The sequence below is a fragment of the Lupinus angustifolius genome, chromosome LG10, assembly GCF_001865875.1.
Source record: "Lupinus angustifolius cultivar Tanjil chromosome LG10, LupAngTanjil_v1.0, whole genome shotgun sequence".
NCBI lineage: Eukaryota > Viridiplantae > Streptophyta > Magnoliopsida > Fabales > Fabaceae > Lupinus > Lupinus angustifolius.
Genome location: NC_032018.1, coordinates 12,784,306 through 12,803,540, shown reverse-complemented (window position 1 = coordinate 12,803,540; position 19,235 = coordinate 12,784,306). Strand labels below are relative to the sequence as shown.

General features: G+C 31.1%; 1 long non-coding RNA gene across 1 annotated transcript; it reads left to right on the top strand.

Annotated features, from left to right (window-relative positions):
• Nucleotides 16,006–16,969, top strand: LOC109357831. The gene is made up of 3 exons (XR_002108891.1): nucleotides 16,006–16,192; nucleotides 16,329–16,413; nucleotides 16,687–16,969. It is a non-coding gene; the product is annotated as an uncharacterized LOC109357831 (long non-coding RNA).

Below are 19,235 nucleotides of genomic sequence, written 5' to 3'. Positions count from 1 at the left end.
GTATCTTTTATCAAAAGTAATAAACTAACACCTAAAAGTTTGTTTTGTGATTTTATGAACTAAGAAACATGAAAAAGTAAAGAACTAACTATTTACAAATTCAAGAAGTGAAAATTGATTTACAAGATGAAATTATTTCTTGACTCAAATGATTTTGAAAACATTACAAGTTATGTGTTATACTTTCGGTTAATTCCACACACCATTTCTAAATCCTTCATCTAGTGTCCTAGAATGATAAGATGACATTCAAACCTTATCAAATACACTAAATGATAGTTAAGTGCCACTCGTCGGAGTAGGTTGTCACACCCAACTTCAGGCTCCATTAACATCAATTAGCCTTCAACATAAGTTGCTTAAAATAGATGCTTGATGTGGCAAGTGAACTAAGGTGTAGGTTATAATTTTTAGTTCACTTGTCAACACTTTAAGAAGAAGCATTTTTTGTAAAGAACTTCTTAAAGAATCTAAACTTAACCAAAAATTAATAACGTGAATGCATTAAAATCAAAATACGATACAAATGAAAAGAAGAAATAACCTTACACCATAATCCAAATCAATATGTAGGAGCATGAGCCATCTATCTAAGGATGAGATGCTTTTGATTTCAAATGACGTTACAAAATCATGCTTTTGTACCTCATTGGCCAACTCCATTCCCTTTGAATTTCTATGAACTAAAAGCCTAAAAACAGCCTAAGAACACTTTCAACTGAGAGAGAACAAAAAATGAGAAGAAAAATGGGATGTACAATGATTCTTCTTTCCTTTGAGGTGCATCCTTTTTATAGGCCTTCTTGGACCTTGCTGAGCTGCTTGTTTCCACCACCAAGCTGCTGACCAAACCCTTCAGCATGGGTTTGGTCACTTGGCCAAGCAGCTTAGTCACCTGGTTGAGCTAACTCATCGAAGCTATGGTGGGCTACTTGGCTCAGGTATTGTGAGCTATCTCTAAAAAGCCTATGGAGGATACTAGGATTGAGGTCATGCATGATGTCATAGTTACTTGATGGCTAAGTCAACTTGACTAAGTTGCTGGGTGCACACCGCTAAGTGCCCATGTGGCACCGCTAAGCTGTCTGCTTGAGCAACTTTGACCGTGCTGGTGGTGATTTGGCTTGGTGCTTGCTGACCTGGTCATGTGTGTGGTTCCACGCATGGCGATCCAGGTGCTCTGCTAAGCTGTCTGCTTAAGCAGGTTGGCTTGTGCCAGGCTTATGTTCTGACCGTGCCAAGTTGGTTCTAACCGTGTAATTTTGGTCTGACCGTGCCAAGTTGGTTCTAACCATGTAATTTTGGTCTGACCGTGCCAAGTTGGTTCTAACCGTGTAATTTTGGTCTAACCGTGCCAGGTTGGTATCCAGGTCACGCTAGGCGTGGGTTTGGTCCAAGCCAAGCTGTTTAGTGAGTAGCTTCATGTTGACTCCACATAGGCTAAATTTTGATGAGTCATGCTTATGTGTTGAGCATTTTGGCCTATTTTGAGCACTTTGTATGCCTTTGATAAATTCTACTCTTTGCTATCTAAATCCTACAAAATATAGTACAAAAAATATAAAAAGCATATATACAAGATTGTGATATTTTATCCACAACGTGTTGAATTAAGTTGATTTTACATTTTTTGCATAGGATAAGTGCCATGAAAAATGTATGCAAATTAGTTATTTTTGGCACTTATCACCTACATAGGTATCACTATTCCAAAAAGAAAAAGAAAAGAAGCAACTCATAGCGGCTAGCTCCAAGAATAGCGGGGTACTAGAGCACTCGCTCGGATCCTCCTCAAACTCTGAGTCCGATGAGAGGTCTACTACCTTCATAGAGTCCTCTATGTAGACTAACTCCACACAGTCGTCGTCATCATTAACCTCACCCTATCAAATGGTAGCTGCTCTGGCAGGGCACCTCAAATCGTCCCTCCTTGATCCCATAGAGCTTGCCTCATCCTTCCAACTCATTCGCCTTCATGACAGTCCTGCAACATTGCTAGCCCTGATGGCCTCTTCAACATATTCCGACGATCGCCTCCCCTTTCACGGAGCCGGGGAGGAATGGTCATCACAAGATCCCTCAGAGAACCAAGGTCCGACAACAGCTGGTCTATACAAAGTCATAGACTGGATAGATGGATCAGCAGGTACGAGCCTCATGCCCAGTAAGGTGAAGGAAGTCTCTCTAACGACATGGTGTGCTAGAAAGCGCATAATAGAGTCCTCACACACAAGCTCCAGCTATAGGTCACATGGGCCGGTGTAGGTGTATCGCTCTTCATCAACTCTCCAAGTCCCCTATTGGGACATCGTGAATCGGTAATTCCAAATTATTACCGATCGGTCTATCTGAACAATGATGTATTCAAGTACACAAGAAAGAAAGAGAGGGAGTAAAACATCTAATAAATACTCTTCACTGACGAAAAACAAATACAAATATAACATGTTATCATACACGTATGTGCCGATGATGAATGATGCTTGTAACTCAAGATTTGGGAATAAATATCCACGAGTACAATATATGAATGCTATGTTTGGTTCATCCATCCTTACGCCAATATCCTCCCAATAAACTATTCGGAAATAACCGAGTGTACTGGTCCCATAACAACCCGATTTGAACGCACCAAATTCTTTCCTTGCAATGATATGTGATTGATCTGTTCCAACAGAAATGTCCATTTCAGGACAGTGTCGTATCAAACATTTTTTGAGCATCCTTCTCATCGATCCTGATTGCAAAGAGGTTTGTTAGAGATTGTCTAGTTGGCGATGTAAGAACTGTCTGATCCAACAAAATACCTCATCCAGGAATACAGGGGACTCGTCTCACCTAGACCCTCCCTCAAGGCTTTGCTAACGCATCACCGCCATCACAGACCTTCTCAAAATCTCAGGGCTCGTTCGTCTCCCGAAATTTTATTCTCCATTACTTCATTATTCATAATGAATATGCACACTAATCGAGGTTAGCAGATTATATATTTTAAGCATTCTTTTATAACGATCGACCTAGCCTAGGACATCTCCCATCACGAATGCTTCTAGTGGGACTTGATCTTAACATTTTATGCAACAGAGAAAAACCTCATCTCCACTACGAACCATCTCTGAATCACCCTGGACGGCCCAATGGTCAAGTCTCTTACGATCAGACGGTCTCGCTGCGTTGGAATAACATAACACTTTTGGGCCTAGCCCTTAACGATGTAACTTTTAGAACTTATTAGTTTGGTTAGACAAATTTCTTGTCCAAACTCCAAAGAATCTAGTGTAATTGTTCTTTCTTACGAAGTTTGTATATTTGAGGTGCATTATCCCTAATGAAGGAGTTTTATAGGTTTCATTGAAGAGGAATGCGATTGAGGAAATTGGAAATTGAAGAAAAATGAAACCTTGATAGAAAAGTTATCATTGGACTCTCGCCCAAGCGAGAGCTAGCGCTCAAGCGATAAAACAAGCCAATCCTCATGGAGACCTCTCGTCCAAGCAAGGTCTAGCGCTGAAGCGATAAAAATAAAACAATCCTCTTGGAGACCTCTCGCTCGAGTGAGGTCTGGCACTCAAGCAATGAAAATAAGCAATCCTCTTGGAGACCTCTCGTCCAAGCGAGAGCTGTCGCTCAAGCGATAAAAATAAGCCAATCCTCTTGACAACCTTTCACTTAAGCGAGAGCTGACGCTTAAGCGACACAAGATTGAAAACAATATAATTCTCCTATCTTACGGAAAGGTTTCCTCACACAAATTCTCACTCCTATTGAGGGGAATCCTAGATTTCAAGATCACTTCCCCATTGCTAGCACATGTTTTGAGGTCTTGAGATCAAACAAACAGTTCATACATATAAGCAACTAGAATAGTTATTTGATAATGTTCATCCATGGATAACCATAGCATTACTCCACACATAGACATAACTTAAATGATATAGCTTAAGAAACCACACATACTTAATCCAAACAAACAAACAATTGATTAAGTACATGATTTCTTAGTACCTAAGACAACTCCTTAACTTGTGAGGGAGATTAGGAGATCCTGATGTCATATCCTGACACCATTGTGTCACAGTGTTTTATGCCTCACCTGAGTATTTCGTGCAAATTGTTTCCTCGACATCAAGTGAAAGTAAGGTGTTCGGTCTCGTCTCAAAATCTTCATCACGACAACAACCAATATATACACTAATTAAAATACTTGATAATTACAATTCTTACATAGTGACACTTTATAAAAAAACAGAACTTTTAATCTAATATGAATTTAATCACTTTCATCCATCCGATTCAAGATTAAATATTCTTAAATCATCATTTATTATTGAAAGTCTTAAAAAAACACTTTAAAATAAAACTCTAAAAAAACTTTTACTTTTGAATTAAGACGTTCTTACTAAGATCAACATCTTAAAGTAAGATTATTAAGTTAAACTTACCCTTTTAAAGTAAGTCAACTTAAATAAAAATCAACACGTTAATTAAGACTTTTTAGGTCACACTTATCACTTCAATGTAAGCTAATTTAGCCAAAGTCAATACTTTTAAATCAAAACTTTATAAGTCAAACTTACTACTTTAAAGTAAGCTTATCTTAACAACGTCCACACTTTAACTAATTTACTATCCATGACTTCATAACACTCTAAGTTTATAATGTCAAGATTTTAATAAGTCATCTTTTATCCCAAATCATTACTTTAACTTGAAAATCAAAGGATAAAATTTACTAATTAAATCCTTAACACATAATACTTTAAAACAACACCTTTTCAACAAAAAACTCATCATTTTCCTTAATATGGTTCACAACTTCACCAATGTGTCCAAGGGATGTCATCAGTCAACATTACATTCTAGGTAATCACATGGCTTTTTAGTGTTAATAACACATCCATTAAGCACACTAACAACACTATTTTAACACTTTAAAACACACTTAAACTCATAAACATTTTGGATTTCAAAAATAGAAAATAAACTCTTCCCAGACATTCAAACACATTAAATGTTCATTTGATGTACAAATTATCACCTTTAAACACATTCAAACACCAATATTAATTTTTTCCAGCATTAAAACAGAAAAATAAACTATTCTAAACTTGTCCAAGAATATAGTTTTTCAATCCAAAAACAAGGGAAAAGATTCAAGTTTTACATAATTCAAAAATCTTTAAAGGTTCACTTGATTTCATTATCATTCCCTTTAACGATGACCAACAAAAATACTTAAAAAATACATAAACTCAATCCCATGAACAACATACTAAGAGATGATAAGTATCTCATGGTGTATGTGTGAGATATTGAGAAGAAAAGAAGAGAAAATTCCCTGAAATTTCCTTAAGGATGCTTATGGTCAAAGAGAGATAACGAGGAGAGAAAATTGAGCTCCCAGAAGGTCAATGGGTTCTCATTTTAAGGATGGAAAACCTGAATTGGGATTGTCAAGGTGGATGAGTCAAAGCATGATGGTGTAAGAGGTTAGGGTGAGTGAATAGTGAGATATGAAACAATTTGCTTTTACTTGATTGACAAACAATTGACTCATGATGTGACCAATACTCCAACTTGATTGATATGACGAGATTTCATGATTAATGTCGTTCCCAAGTATTGTTGGGTAACTTCGTCTGGGGATGCATGATCTCCCGATTTAAGCTTTTCTCTCGCAACGCCTAAACTTGAATTTGAAGGTGAAAAATATCAAGAGAAGATAGGTTACGGACAAAATCGGTGTCTATTTTGACTCTAAATAAGATTTCAAAGTCAAAGAAAAAAATCGGAATTTGACTCCAAGTTACGGAACTCAAAATCACGTTTTCTCTGGTCGAAACTCAGCAAAACGGCCCGAAATCATCTCAGCGTCTTTTATTCTCCAAAAATCTTGAAAAGTTAAGGTAAGCAAGAAAACCATAATACAAGACTAAAACACAACTGAGGTTTAGCCTAAAACAATGCCGATTAATTTCTAGAATTAATCCGTTAATAGTTAATTAGTGAATTAAACGTGAACATAAAAAACACGGTGTTACATGTGGTGTGCTTTCCCTTCAGATATACACCATGTTCATTTATGCAATTTTTGAATCCTAGTTGTAACAAGAAAGCATATATTCTTTTGATCCATGCTCTCAGAGCTTGCTTCAACTCATAGAGAGCCTTATGCAACTTGTACACCATTTTCTCTTTGCCTTTAGCTTCAAAACCTAGCGGTTGAGTCAAACATATATTCTTATCTGTGGTTCCATTATGAAATGATGACTTCAAATCCATTTGATAGATCTCCTAACCATTGTAGATAGCTAGGCTGATCATAAGTATTATTGTCTTATTCCTAGCAACAAGTGCAAATACCTCATCATAGTTAAATCCATGCTTTTAAAAGAAACCATTTGCTACCAAACTGGCTTTATGTTTGGAGACTTCACCATTTGGATTCAGTTTGGTCTTAAAAACCTTTTTCACAACTATAGCCTTCTTTCCACTTGGTTGATTTGTTAAGGTCCATGATTTGTTTCTCTCAATCGATCTTAACTCATCTTCCATAGCTTCAATCCAGTGTGATTGTCTTAGAGCATCCTCCAAGCTTAGTGGTTCCATTTATGCCAAAAAGGCCATGCATACAAAATCACCTGCTGTTGTGATTATAGAGTCTGAAAAACTTCATAGTCCTTGAGCCTGGATGATGGTTGTCTCATCCTTTGAGATGTCATTGTGGTGCTTGAATGTTGAACCTCAATAAGGTCATCTCCTCCAACTAAGTCATCTTCACCAATGTTATCCATCCTCACTTCACTTTCTCCAGGTTGCAGCCTAATCTCATCAAGTTGCAGCCTTGTTTTAACACCAGGATTATTATCTTCCTGGTTCCATCTCTAGCTTTGACTTTCATCAAACCTCAGATTCCTACAAATCATGAACTTATGAATTAGAGGGTCAAGAACTCTGTATGCACCATTAGCGTGATAACTCAAGAATATCAACTTCTCACCCCTATTTCTTCTCCTTTGCCTTTTTTTCTTGATATATATTAATTGATGATTATGATTAAAAGTTAATTATTGTTCATATGACCACTTCATTGATGATTATCATTAAAAGTTAATTATTGTCAACTTGGATCATTTATTTTAATCTTGATCATTCAAATAAAATCAAATAATCCATATTAACTTATTCTTATCATATATTCTCATTTCTCACAATAATAATTGTTGCCAGATACTTACTATATATAAGTAATTCATCAATTAAATAAATCCAAATGACATTGTTGGATTATATAACAAAATAAACTCATGTTACATCATTACTTGTTATATGTCACCTTCTCCTTTATTCTTTCTCTCCTCAATGGTACCATGGTAATAACATGTAACTTCTCATGCTATATTTTTCAAATCTTGATTATAGTAATAATTTAATAAATAATTATTACATTTCTGATGGACACACCTTAAATTGCATTTACATTGTTATTGAGATTCGTGACTTTCTCTTTGTCTTCCAACAATTTTTCTCTTCCAACAATGTTCTTTTTCTCTGGTTTCCTTTTATTTCATTATGTCTCTTTATTATCGTCGTTTTCTTTTTCTTCCAATCATCCTCTGTAAAGTGCATTTTTATTTATTTTGTAGAACTATTCTTATTTTGTAGATCTGATATTTAAAGTACATTTCCATTATTTTTTTGGTTTATTTTGTAGATATGTTCTTATTTTATAATTGATTTTTTTGTTTATTTTTCATTGATTTCCTTATTTTGTAGATGTGTTCTCACTGATTTCATTATTTTGTAGATCCGTTCTTCCAACATTTCTCTTCCCTAACGTCTCATAAGTAAGGGTATTTTCCTCAAGGAAGATCAAACATTCAAAGCTTATGGTATGTACCCAATCTCCATTTTTATATAAATTCACTTACAATATTACATTTATTTGTCTATTTATTTTTGTTGTTATATATATTTATCTCCTCATCTTATCTTACGGTTATCATTTTCTATATTTCTCCCTTCATTTGGTTCTATCTTGAAACATCTCTGCATGTTAATTTTCTCTCTTTGCATTTCTTGTTTTATTTATATACTTTTTTATTCAAAGAATCTTTATTTTAACTTTTTGTTTTGCATGTTTGAGAAACAACTAGAGTGTATCATCCTCTAAAATAAGGTAAGTATCATGATTAGTTATTAATACCTTCATTTTCGGCTTTATGGCTATGTATTCACTGACTTATTGGATTTGTATTTTATTTCTTCGATTCCATGATTTTCAATATATATATTATTTAACACACTCATTTTGGCTCAATATTTGTGCTTTTGGAAATTTTACTTAAACCTCATAATCTCATTTTATTGTTTGTTTAGAAATTTGTATTGTTTGGGCTATCTACAATACAATATAACCATCTTTGTTCTTTATTTCTAGATTTTTCGCATTTCCATATATGGAGAAGAATAATGTCTTTATTTTTATTTGATTTATATTTTGTTTAAATTATTTATGAATTTCAAATTTTAGACAATCCTCATTATGGAGATAAATTTTGCAGAATTATAACTATTAAATTTTAATAACCAATTGATTTGATTTATAATTTGTTAAAATTATTTATGATTTCCAAATATTAGGCAATGCTTATTATGGAGATAAATATGTAGAATTATAACTAATAAATTTGTGGAATATTAATAATTAATTCCATTTATATTTTATTTATTTTAAAAACTACAAATAATATAACATATAATTTAAAATTCATGAAGAAATATAATAGTTGAAATTTTGTGTATTAGTTATAGAAATAGAATATAAATTTGCAGATCAGTTATAAATTGGAAAGAATAAATTATCAACATAAATCAAAACATATAAAAAAGAATAACTAAATTATAAATCATAATGTAATATAACATAAATCATGTGTGATAACTATGAGTTAATTATAAAAAACAAATTTATAATTAACATAATTTGGCGGATATCCCTATTTTACTTCTCCATGCGTTATCAAATCTTAAGATAGTGAATATATAAGGAATCTTTTTATTAGGAATATAAAAAAATTATCAGAACAATTAGGGAATATATAAGGAATCTTTTTATCAATTATGAAATATATAACGTAATTGAGGAATATATAAGGAATTTATAATTATATTTTACTGATGCAATATTAAAATAGTAAGAATAGGAAATATAACATAAACAAAATATTAAAGATAATTGATTAAGAAAATTAAAAACCATTTTAATATCTTTAATATTTTGTTTAAGTTATATTTCCTATTTTTACCATTTTAATATTGCAAAAGTAAAATATAATTATACATTCTTAATATATTCATTAATTATTGTACATTCTATAATTGTTACAAAGATTTGTTATATATTCCAAAATTATTATGATATTTTAAGTTCCTTTCACAACATGATAAATAGTAACTAAGATATATTTATTATTATGATTTTTAATCTTCTTAATCTACTATCTTTAATATTTTGCTTGTGTTGTATTTGTTTCCATTTTAATATTGCAACAATAAAATATAATTGTAAATTCCTTATATATTCATTAGTTATGTTATACATTCCACAATTGATACAAATATTCCTTATATATTTCATAATTGTTATGATAATTTTTTATATTTCTAATAAAAGGATTTATTTTATATTCCTTATCTTCAGATTTGACAATGCATGGAGAAACAAAATAAGGATATCTGTCAAATTATGTTAATTATGAATTTGTTTTTTTATAATTAACGCATGGATATATCACATGATTTATGTTATATTATATTTTGATTTACAATTTATTTGTTCTTTATGATATGTTTTGATTTATATTGTAATTGATTCTTTTCATTTTGTAACTCATCTATAAATTTACCTTCTATTTCTGTAACTGATACATAAATTTCAAAATATTCTATCTCTTCATGGGTTTCAAATCATATATTATATTATTTATAATGTTCAAACAAAATAATATATAAATGAAGTTAATTATTAATATTCCACAAACTTATTAGTTATAATTCAACAAGTTTATCACTATACTGAACATTGCCTAAAATTAAGAAATCATAAATAATTTAAATAAAATATAAATCAAATCAATTGGTTATCACAATCAAAATTTATTAGTTATAGTTTTTCAAATTTATCTCCATAATGATGATTGTCTAAAATTTATAATTCCTAAATAATTTAAACAAAATATAAACTAAATAAAAATAATGACATGGGAATGACAAAATCCAAAAACAAATAACAAATATATTATATTATGTTGTTGATAGACAAAACAATACAATTTTCTAAGCAAATAATAAAATAAGATAATGATCTTTAATTAAATTTCCAAAAGCATAAATATTGATCGAAAAGGAGTGTGTTAAACATCATATATATTAAAAATCATAAACTAAATAAAATAAAATACAAAACATATAAGTGAGAGAATAACTAACCATGAAGCTAAAAAAGAAGGTGTGAATAACTAACCTTGATACTTACCTTATTTCAGAGGAGGATGCACTAAGTGTTTATGAAACATGCAAAATAAAAAATTTAAATATTGATTCTTTGAATAAAAAATGTATACATAAAATAAGAGATGCAAAGAGAAAAAGTTAATCTGCAGAGATGCTTGAAGAAAGAACCAAGCTGCAAATGAAGAGAGAAAGATAGAAAATGATGAGGGTAAGATAAGATGAGAGGATAAATATATTAATTAAAAAAATAAATAGATAAATAAATGTAATATTGTAAGTGAATGTATATATCAATGGAGATTGAGTACATACCATAAGTTTTGAAGGTTTGATCTTCCTTTAGGAAGATACCCTTGCTTATCAGACACTAAAGAATAGAAATGTTGGAAGAACATATCTAAAAAATAAAATAATCAGTGAGAACACATCTACAAATAATGAAATCAATGAAAAAATAAACAAAAAAATTAATGATAAAATAAGAACAAATCTACAAAATAAAAAAAGTCAATGAAAAATGTACTTTAAATATCAGATCCACAAAATAAATAAAAAATACACTTTAAAAACGATAAAAAAGAGACATAATGAAATGAAAAAAAAGACGAAATGAAACCGGAAAAAAAGAACATTGTTAGGAGATAAAGATTGTTTGAATAGAAAGATAAAGAGAAAGTCATAGACGTTAATAACAATTCAAATGGAATTTAAGGTGCAGCCATAACAAATGCAATAATTATTTATTAAATTATTACTATAATCAAGAAAGGGCAGATATAGTGTGCGAAGTTACATATGATTATCATGGAACCATTTAGCAGGGAAAAAATGAAGGACAATATGACATGTGATAAGTGATGATGTAGCATGAGTTTATTTTGTTATATACTTAATATTTTAGAAGAAAGGTAGATAGTTCACAAGTATTTACGTTCCTAGAATTAAGGATTTTGGAGCATTAATAACGATGATTTCGTTTCTACTTTAAAATTATATTTTAAAGTTGTTATGAAACTGTGAAAAAATATTTTAAAAGTACTTAAAATAGTAAATGAAATATGTAGCAATTACGCATTGAAATAGATATTAAAATGTTCTCAATTAATATCATTTAATCATTTTTTAAAACTTAAATAACATGAATCTAATCTTATTATTAATAGAAAGAATGAGCTATCATATTACAATTAATAAGGAAATCTGTTGTTATTATTTCTGATTTAAAAATGATATCTATTGAATTTATTTCATAAAAATAACAATTTTTAATACTAATTACTTAAATAGATATTAAAATATTCTCATTTAATATGATTTACTTATTTTTAAAAACTTTAATATCATCAATTCATTCTTATTATTAATAGAATGAACTATGATGTTACAATTAATAAGGAAATCTATTGATATTTAATTTATTTCATAAAAGTAATTATTTTTAATACTAATTGTTAGGTATCAGTGGCCTAGGCACACCTAGAAGAGGGTTGAATAGGTATAGCGGTTATTAATCACCGCTTCGCACACCAAAACACAGTTTTGGAAACAACCCAATTAATCGATTAACCAGTGAGCTTAATCGATTAACACACACAGAACAGAATGATCAGAGCAGCTAATTGCACAGTTATTTATAACCAAATAAGCAGAGATAAATGAGATATTTTTAGGCAATATTAACAAGTATATGACAGGGTACAATCATGTAAAATATCATCTTCTAACTCGCATTAAAACAACAAGAAATGTAAAGAATATTAAGAGAGAACAGCGTGCAAAGATGGATTTTTATCCTTGTTCATTTGCGGTCCACTACAAACTACATCCAGGCGTCCTCTTCTGATCTTGGGAGATTTTCTTCTTCACTATATTGAAGACAAGTATAATCACATACACAAATTCAATTTACAAAACATAGGACGCTTCTTTCTTGAAATTTAGAACATCTAATCCTTGGTTTGACTCTACCTATCGCCTGGGAAAACCTTTCTCGCGAACCAGCCCCAGCCAAGATTCTCGTTCTCAATTCAAGACCTCCTAGTCTTGGTGAAGAATCACTCTATCTCTGTGGTGGTAAGACACCAAGAGATCAATCCAGTACAAACAAAAACAGATTACAAAAGCAAGGTATTATAAGCACAATAATGCTCGAAATATAACAATGAAAGATCTTAAGACTAACCCACTCACAATTCACTCAAGCCATCATATACATGTGATTTAATCAAAAACAGTAATCACAAGATATCTCTCTAAGAATCTTTATCAATAATGCATGAACATGTGAGCAAGATAAGGATGAGACTACGCATATGAAAAATAGTATGCAAATAACAAAGAATCAATATTCAATATGACATGTTAATCTCTCTTCCTCACCCATGTAATTCTCTCTACAAAACAGAATGTAAAACACGAAATATGCTCTCTAAATCAGTCCTATACAATAGAATGCAATGCTACACTTCTATGGAAATTGCCTAAACTTAGACAAAGCAGTTTTGACAGTTCAAATCGTTGCAATCAGTTAAACAGTTAAAACAGAAAACAGTTATAACATAAAACAGACATGTTAATCGATTAAGGTACCACGTTAATCGATTAACCAATGCAACATGATTAAAATAGAAACCAGTTGCAACAGAAAAACTGATATAACAGGAAAAAACAGTTGAGTTAATTGATTAAGTCACCACGTTAATCGATTAACCAGCATGTTAAAACATGTGGTTCAAAAGGTAAACTACTTATATGTTATGCTTAACTTCTATACATGTTTTAGCAATTATATTATGCCTAATATGCACATATAACATGGATGATTAATGCATGACCATACAATTAACTAGATAATATGTCTCATGAATGTAATATGACAATTATAATAGCTTGAGAGACTTGCATCTAGGTTCACCTCACCTATACTCACTTACTACGACACACATCCCAAACTACATATAATAATGACTCAATTTATATATCCTAGTCTAGATATGATCAATGAGCTCTATGCATGTTGTTTGTTGAGCCATCATCAAAACATAGGCAAAACATTGCTAGTGCAATCCTTGACACTTGACACTTTCACTAAGTAGAAGAAAAATTGATAGTTCTCAAATGCTTCATTTCCTAGAATTAAGGAATTGTGGGCATTAATTATGATGATTTAGTTTTTACTTTAAAATTGTATATTAAAGTTGTTATGAAACTTTGGAAAAATATTTTAAATATACTCAATAGAATATATAGTAATTACACATTTAAATAGATTTTAAAATATTCTCAATTAATATCATTTAATTATTTTACATGTCATCTATCATTCTTTGCATATCATTGAAAGATTCTTGTGTAAAATTGTATGGATGAAGATATATAATTTACTGACATATAATCAAGACAATGATACAGTTTCAAAATATTATAATAAACTATTGGTAATTGTACATACACACTCGCACAAAAAAAATATAATTCTCGTAACTATTGGTCTGTATTAGTTCAAATTATACTAATTATTTTTTCTTTACAATTCTCATAACTATGTCATTCCCAACCTAATGAGATATATATTTGTTAATTTTGATATCTTAATAGACGTCATAGTTCAAAGTACTTATCCAAATCTATAAGAACACTAAAAGAATGAAGAGTTTTTATAAACAAAGACAATATTTATATCAACTATTGAAATTATTGATCAAATAAATGAATATGTTTTGAGTTTAATTCTAAGTAAAAAAGTATTGATAATTCAATTCAAACAGTTATTAAGTTGATACAAATATTTTTAAACGTAATAATATTATGTAATGAAAAGGAATACAAAAATAAAACTAAAAACTGATCCAAAATAGACCGAAACCACAAAAACTGAAAGTGTTTGGATTGTATTTGAATTTTTTATTAAAGAGCCGGTTTTCGGTTCCACCTCTTGGATCCAGTCCGGACCAAAATTGTTTAAGCGTATATCCTTATACGTATCTTCCACACTTAACCATATGTCCAACTCTTAAATTGTTCCTCATTGTCTAAATTATTTATGTCTTATCTTGCTTTGTTGTCGCAACTTCTACTATTATTGTTGTTGTTATTTACTTTATTGTTAGAGTCTTGCTATTTTTGTTTTGTTGTTGTTTACTTTTAATATTGTTTGACACTTTTTAATATTGTTTTATGTTGTTGGACACTATTTTTTTGCTATTGTGTGCTTAATATTTAGTAAATTTTATTAGTTTTGAGTGTATGTGCAATTTTATTTTTTTATAAAAAAACGATCCAAAACCGAAACCGCATATAATATTTGGACCAAACTGGATCAAACATCTTAATATAAATATTTCAGACGGACCAGACCGTAGGTTAATTATGTGTTTGGATCAGATGATTTTTTGCTTAAAAACCGATCCAAATGGACCGCGAACACTCCTAATATGTAATGTTATTGAAGGCCAATTATTTAACATATTAAATCATCAATTTTTATATTCATCTACAATTTTTGGTCTTTCACATCTTAAAATCAAGTTCTTCTACATTATGATATTGTATATATTTAAACTTTGCAAGTTAAATAATGAAGAACATTCATGGATATATCAATTTCAAAATAAAAAAATTTGAAAATAATTATTCCTTATGGCTTAGAGAGACAAATTCAAAATACATTACCCCATGTAAATGAATGAGGATTCTACTAGTTTACAATAATAATTGTTGTCGGTCACTTACTATATATAAGTAACTTACCGATTAAATAAATCCAGATGACATGGCTTATGATTATCTTACTTTTACCATGTAAAAGTTAAATATACAATAACAACCAAACATTAACTCCAAATTGAAGAGGACATATTCTTCAAAAAATTGATTACACATGTAAGTGGGTTTCATGCGTAAATCAGTGTGAAATCGATGACAAAATCATCCAATACTTTGTGTCCCATATAGCCTTTTATTATTCTTCTGTAGTTTGTGTCTCACTGCTTTTTTCTTGTCCTCAGGGCTAAGCAAAGAATCAAAATTCATAATCAGAATGAAGAATAATAAAATGGCACCTTTTATTTTGCTTTCAGATCTAATTAAGTGGAAAAAAATTATGGTTGCCTTTCCATCTTATATAATATCAACAATATGCTAATTTTCTAATATGGAGCACATGTGAAAAGTTCCAAGAAAAAGCGTTATAAGTAGGGCTATAAGTTTAAATGGTATTAGAAAGTTAATAGAAGAATAAATTCAGCAAAGTTTAGTTTACAAGAATCCATGCGGATGGATTAGCCAACCGAATAAACTTGTGTGGGTGAACAACAGCTTTTTGTTTGGAAATAGTTTTTCCAAAAGACACAGTATAAAGTCATAAAAGTAGCTTCAAGAAAAGCATAATCACAAGGTTCAACCAACCAACTATAACTGGCAAACATAGAAAAGGTGTTTTGTGAACTATGCAAAATAAAACCCTTATATTTTAACATGAAAAATATGTAGAGCAATAGCATCACATCATGAGGGTATATATATCAACAACTATAAGATCATACACTACAGAAACATATCTTGACACAAGTGCAATTAAAGCACTAGATTTAATTGCTCACTGAAGATCTTATACAATTCATTTTTTCATTTTCCAAAATGCAGAAGCAAGAGACCCAAGTTAACAAGCCTCCACCAGGTTCCCTTATACACACAGCACCACTTTCTCTCAATATATATATATATATATATATATATATATATGCACAAACATGGCCTATTTAATTTGAATATCTTACAGAACTCATTTTTTCTTTATTGTTCTTTGATTTCAGGATACCCAACTGAGGATCCTCCCACCAAAAGAAAGTTTTCCTCTAGTACTAAGAAGAAAGGAGAGAGGGGTTTCATTGAGGGATGGTAAGCATCTAGTCCTTAATGATTATTACAAGGGAAAGGCATAAAGGAATATAAGCATTTATAGAGTTTATAATAATTAACTAAAACTTGAATTGATCACAAATTCAATGTTTTTTTTATTGAAGTTATTAGATATGATGAAAAGCTTTTACTTAGTACTAGAGATATTCACTAGAATACTAAACAATGACTTTGATCAGCATAATATACTCTAGCCTCTCAATAAATTTATTTGCATAGATACTAATCTTTATTTTTCTGTTGAAACTTCAGCCTATTTGCTCTGTGCTGCTGCTGGCTCTGTGAGGAATGCTGCTGAATTACAAGGCTGGCATAAGACTGATATAAGCATAGCATGATTGTTACTGCTTCTCCCTTAGGTTGTTGGGGTTTGATTTTAATGTCTTTGACTAGTCACACACTGTATTACTTATTATGTAACATATAATCTCAGTGTTGTAAACTTGTAATATTTATCCTGGTTTGTCTGTGTCTGTGCTACTTAATGATTATGGTTTTCGGCTTTTTGCAATAAAACTAGATTGCTTGGTTTTTCATATCTGCTTTTACTTTTCATATTGATCTGTGTAAGACTGAGATGACAATTAAGAGGAAAGTGAATTAGTTGTTTAAAAATAATATGCAGAAATAATCAAATAAATGTAAGGAGATAAAGAGAAGAGAGTACACAAATGTTTTTATATTGGTTCACCTTCTTGTCCATCGAAGGCTACGTCCAGTACTCTTGCAGCACAAGAGATTTATTCACTAGATATTAAGAGTAGTAATTACAATTTCTCACCCCGAGATTCCCTTGTACCTTACTCACTCTCTATCACCTATACCACTCTTTGGAAAACCTCATTTCCAAGTGACTTTATCCCCTTTCTTATCACACCCTGTGAAAGAAAGTAATTCACAACTTTGAATGAAGAATATGTTTAACAATGACAATGAATTACCTTTACAAGATTTTGAAGTTATAAACTCTTGCAATCCAATAACTCAATATATACTTTAGTACTAATGCTCACAAGGTTTGAATAACTTGCAATAACACTTAAGGCAACTTTACAAATCTAAGTTCTGAAAGTTATGAACAAGTTGCACTATAGGGTAGAACAAGTATTTCAGAAAATTGTAGTTTTAGTGAGTGATTTCAAACTGAATTATGTTATGAAATTGTGTACTCTTGTTGTTTCAAATGAGTTTCAAAGTCTTTATATAGACATTTCAATCAACCAGAATACCTCTATAAAAAGGTAGGATTCTTTTAGAATGAAACCATTTCGTTTGAGTTGAAAGCTGTGTGGTTTGAATATGAAAAACTGGTGTAACAACTCTCAGTAATCGATTGCTTAATCGATGTAATCAATTACCCAAACTTACTGTCCAACTAAGAAATTGATGTTAACAGGTAGTAATCGATTACTAATAAGGTGTAATCGATTACCCAACTGTTCTGTCCAACTAGGTAGTTATTTACCGTGTTATATAATCGGTTACCCACATGGTGTAATCAATTATCCTGATCATTTTTTGTTGGATAACTCGTTTCTCATACATGTAACCTGCTACTTAATAGAGCACAATGCGGAAGCACAGGATTGAATCAATTGAGAACAAAAGAGAAGCAAGTAAATGATAAAGAAAATAACACACAAGATTTAACGTGGAAAAACCCCTCAGTGTGAGAGGAAAAAAACCACGGGCGATCAAGAGCAAAATTCCACTATGTAAAAAAGAAGAGTACAAGAAATCCTCTTATAATGATGAGGACAAATGACAATATTTTTTCTCACAAATACTCTCTCAAATGGAACAAGAATTCTCACCAAGAATGCACTCACAATATATGTGTAAATGAAAGAGATGTTGTGTGTTGTGAAGATGATTTTGAAGCTCTCTATATGTGTCCTTTTATAGGCAAGCAAAGTCTTGGTATCTTGGATATGAAGCATTGGATGCTTGGAAACAAAGCCATAAAAGTGACACAAAATGTCTTTAGAGAGAGCCATAAAATAGTCATAAAATTCTTTTAAGGCATAGAAATGAGAGACATCTAACAATATTATATCAATGTGTTTGGTCTTGTCATGATAACGATTATTCCTGGTCAAATGAATAGCACTTTGACTATCACAAAACACTGTAAGAACACCCTGTATTAGACCAAGTTCATTTACCAAACCTCGGAGCCAAATAGCCTCCTTCACACCCTCCGTTGCTGAAATATATTCTGCTTCAGTCGTAGACAATGCAGCAATGGACTGAAGAGTAGCTTTCCAGCTAATAGCACTATTACAGAGAGTAAAGATGTAACCAGAAAGAGACCTCCTTCTGTCAATATCACCACCATAATCCGAATCAACATAACCTACAACGTCATCAGTTGTAGCCTTGTTTCTGTCAAATACCAAGCCAATACCAGAAGTACCTTTTAGATACCGAAAAATCCATTTTACAGCACTCCAATGATCCTTTCCAGGATTATGCATATATCGACTTACCATGCTAACAGCATATGCTAAATCAGGTCTAGTGCACACCATAGCATACATAAGACTACCAACTGCACTAGCATAAGGAATATGTGACATACGCTCCATCTCTTCCTCTGTATGTGGGCAAAGATCTAAAGATAACTTGAAATGTGCAGCAAGTGGAGTAGAAACAGGTTTACAATTATTCATATTAAACCTTTCAAGCACTCTTTCAATATATTTCTCTTGGGATAAAAACAATTTACCAGCTTGACGATCCCTGTGAATCTCCATACCAAGAATTTTCTTGGCTGCACCTAATTCTTTCATCTCAAACTC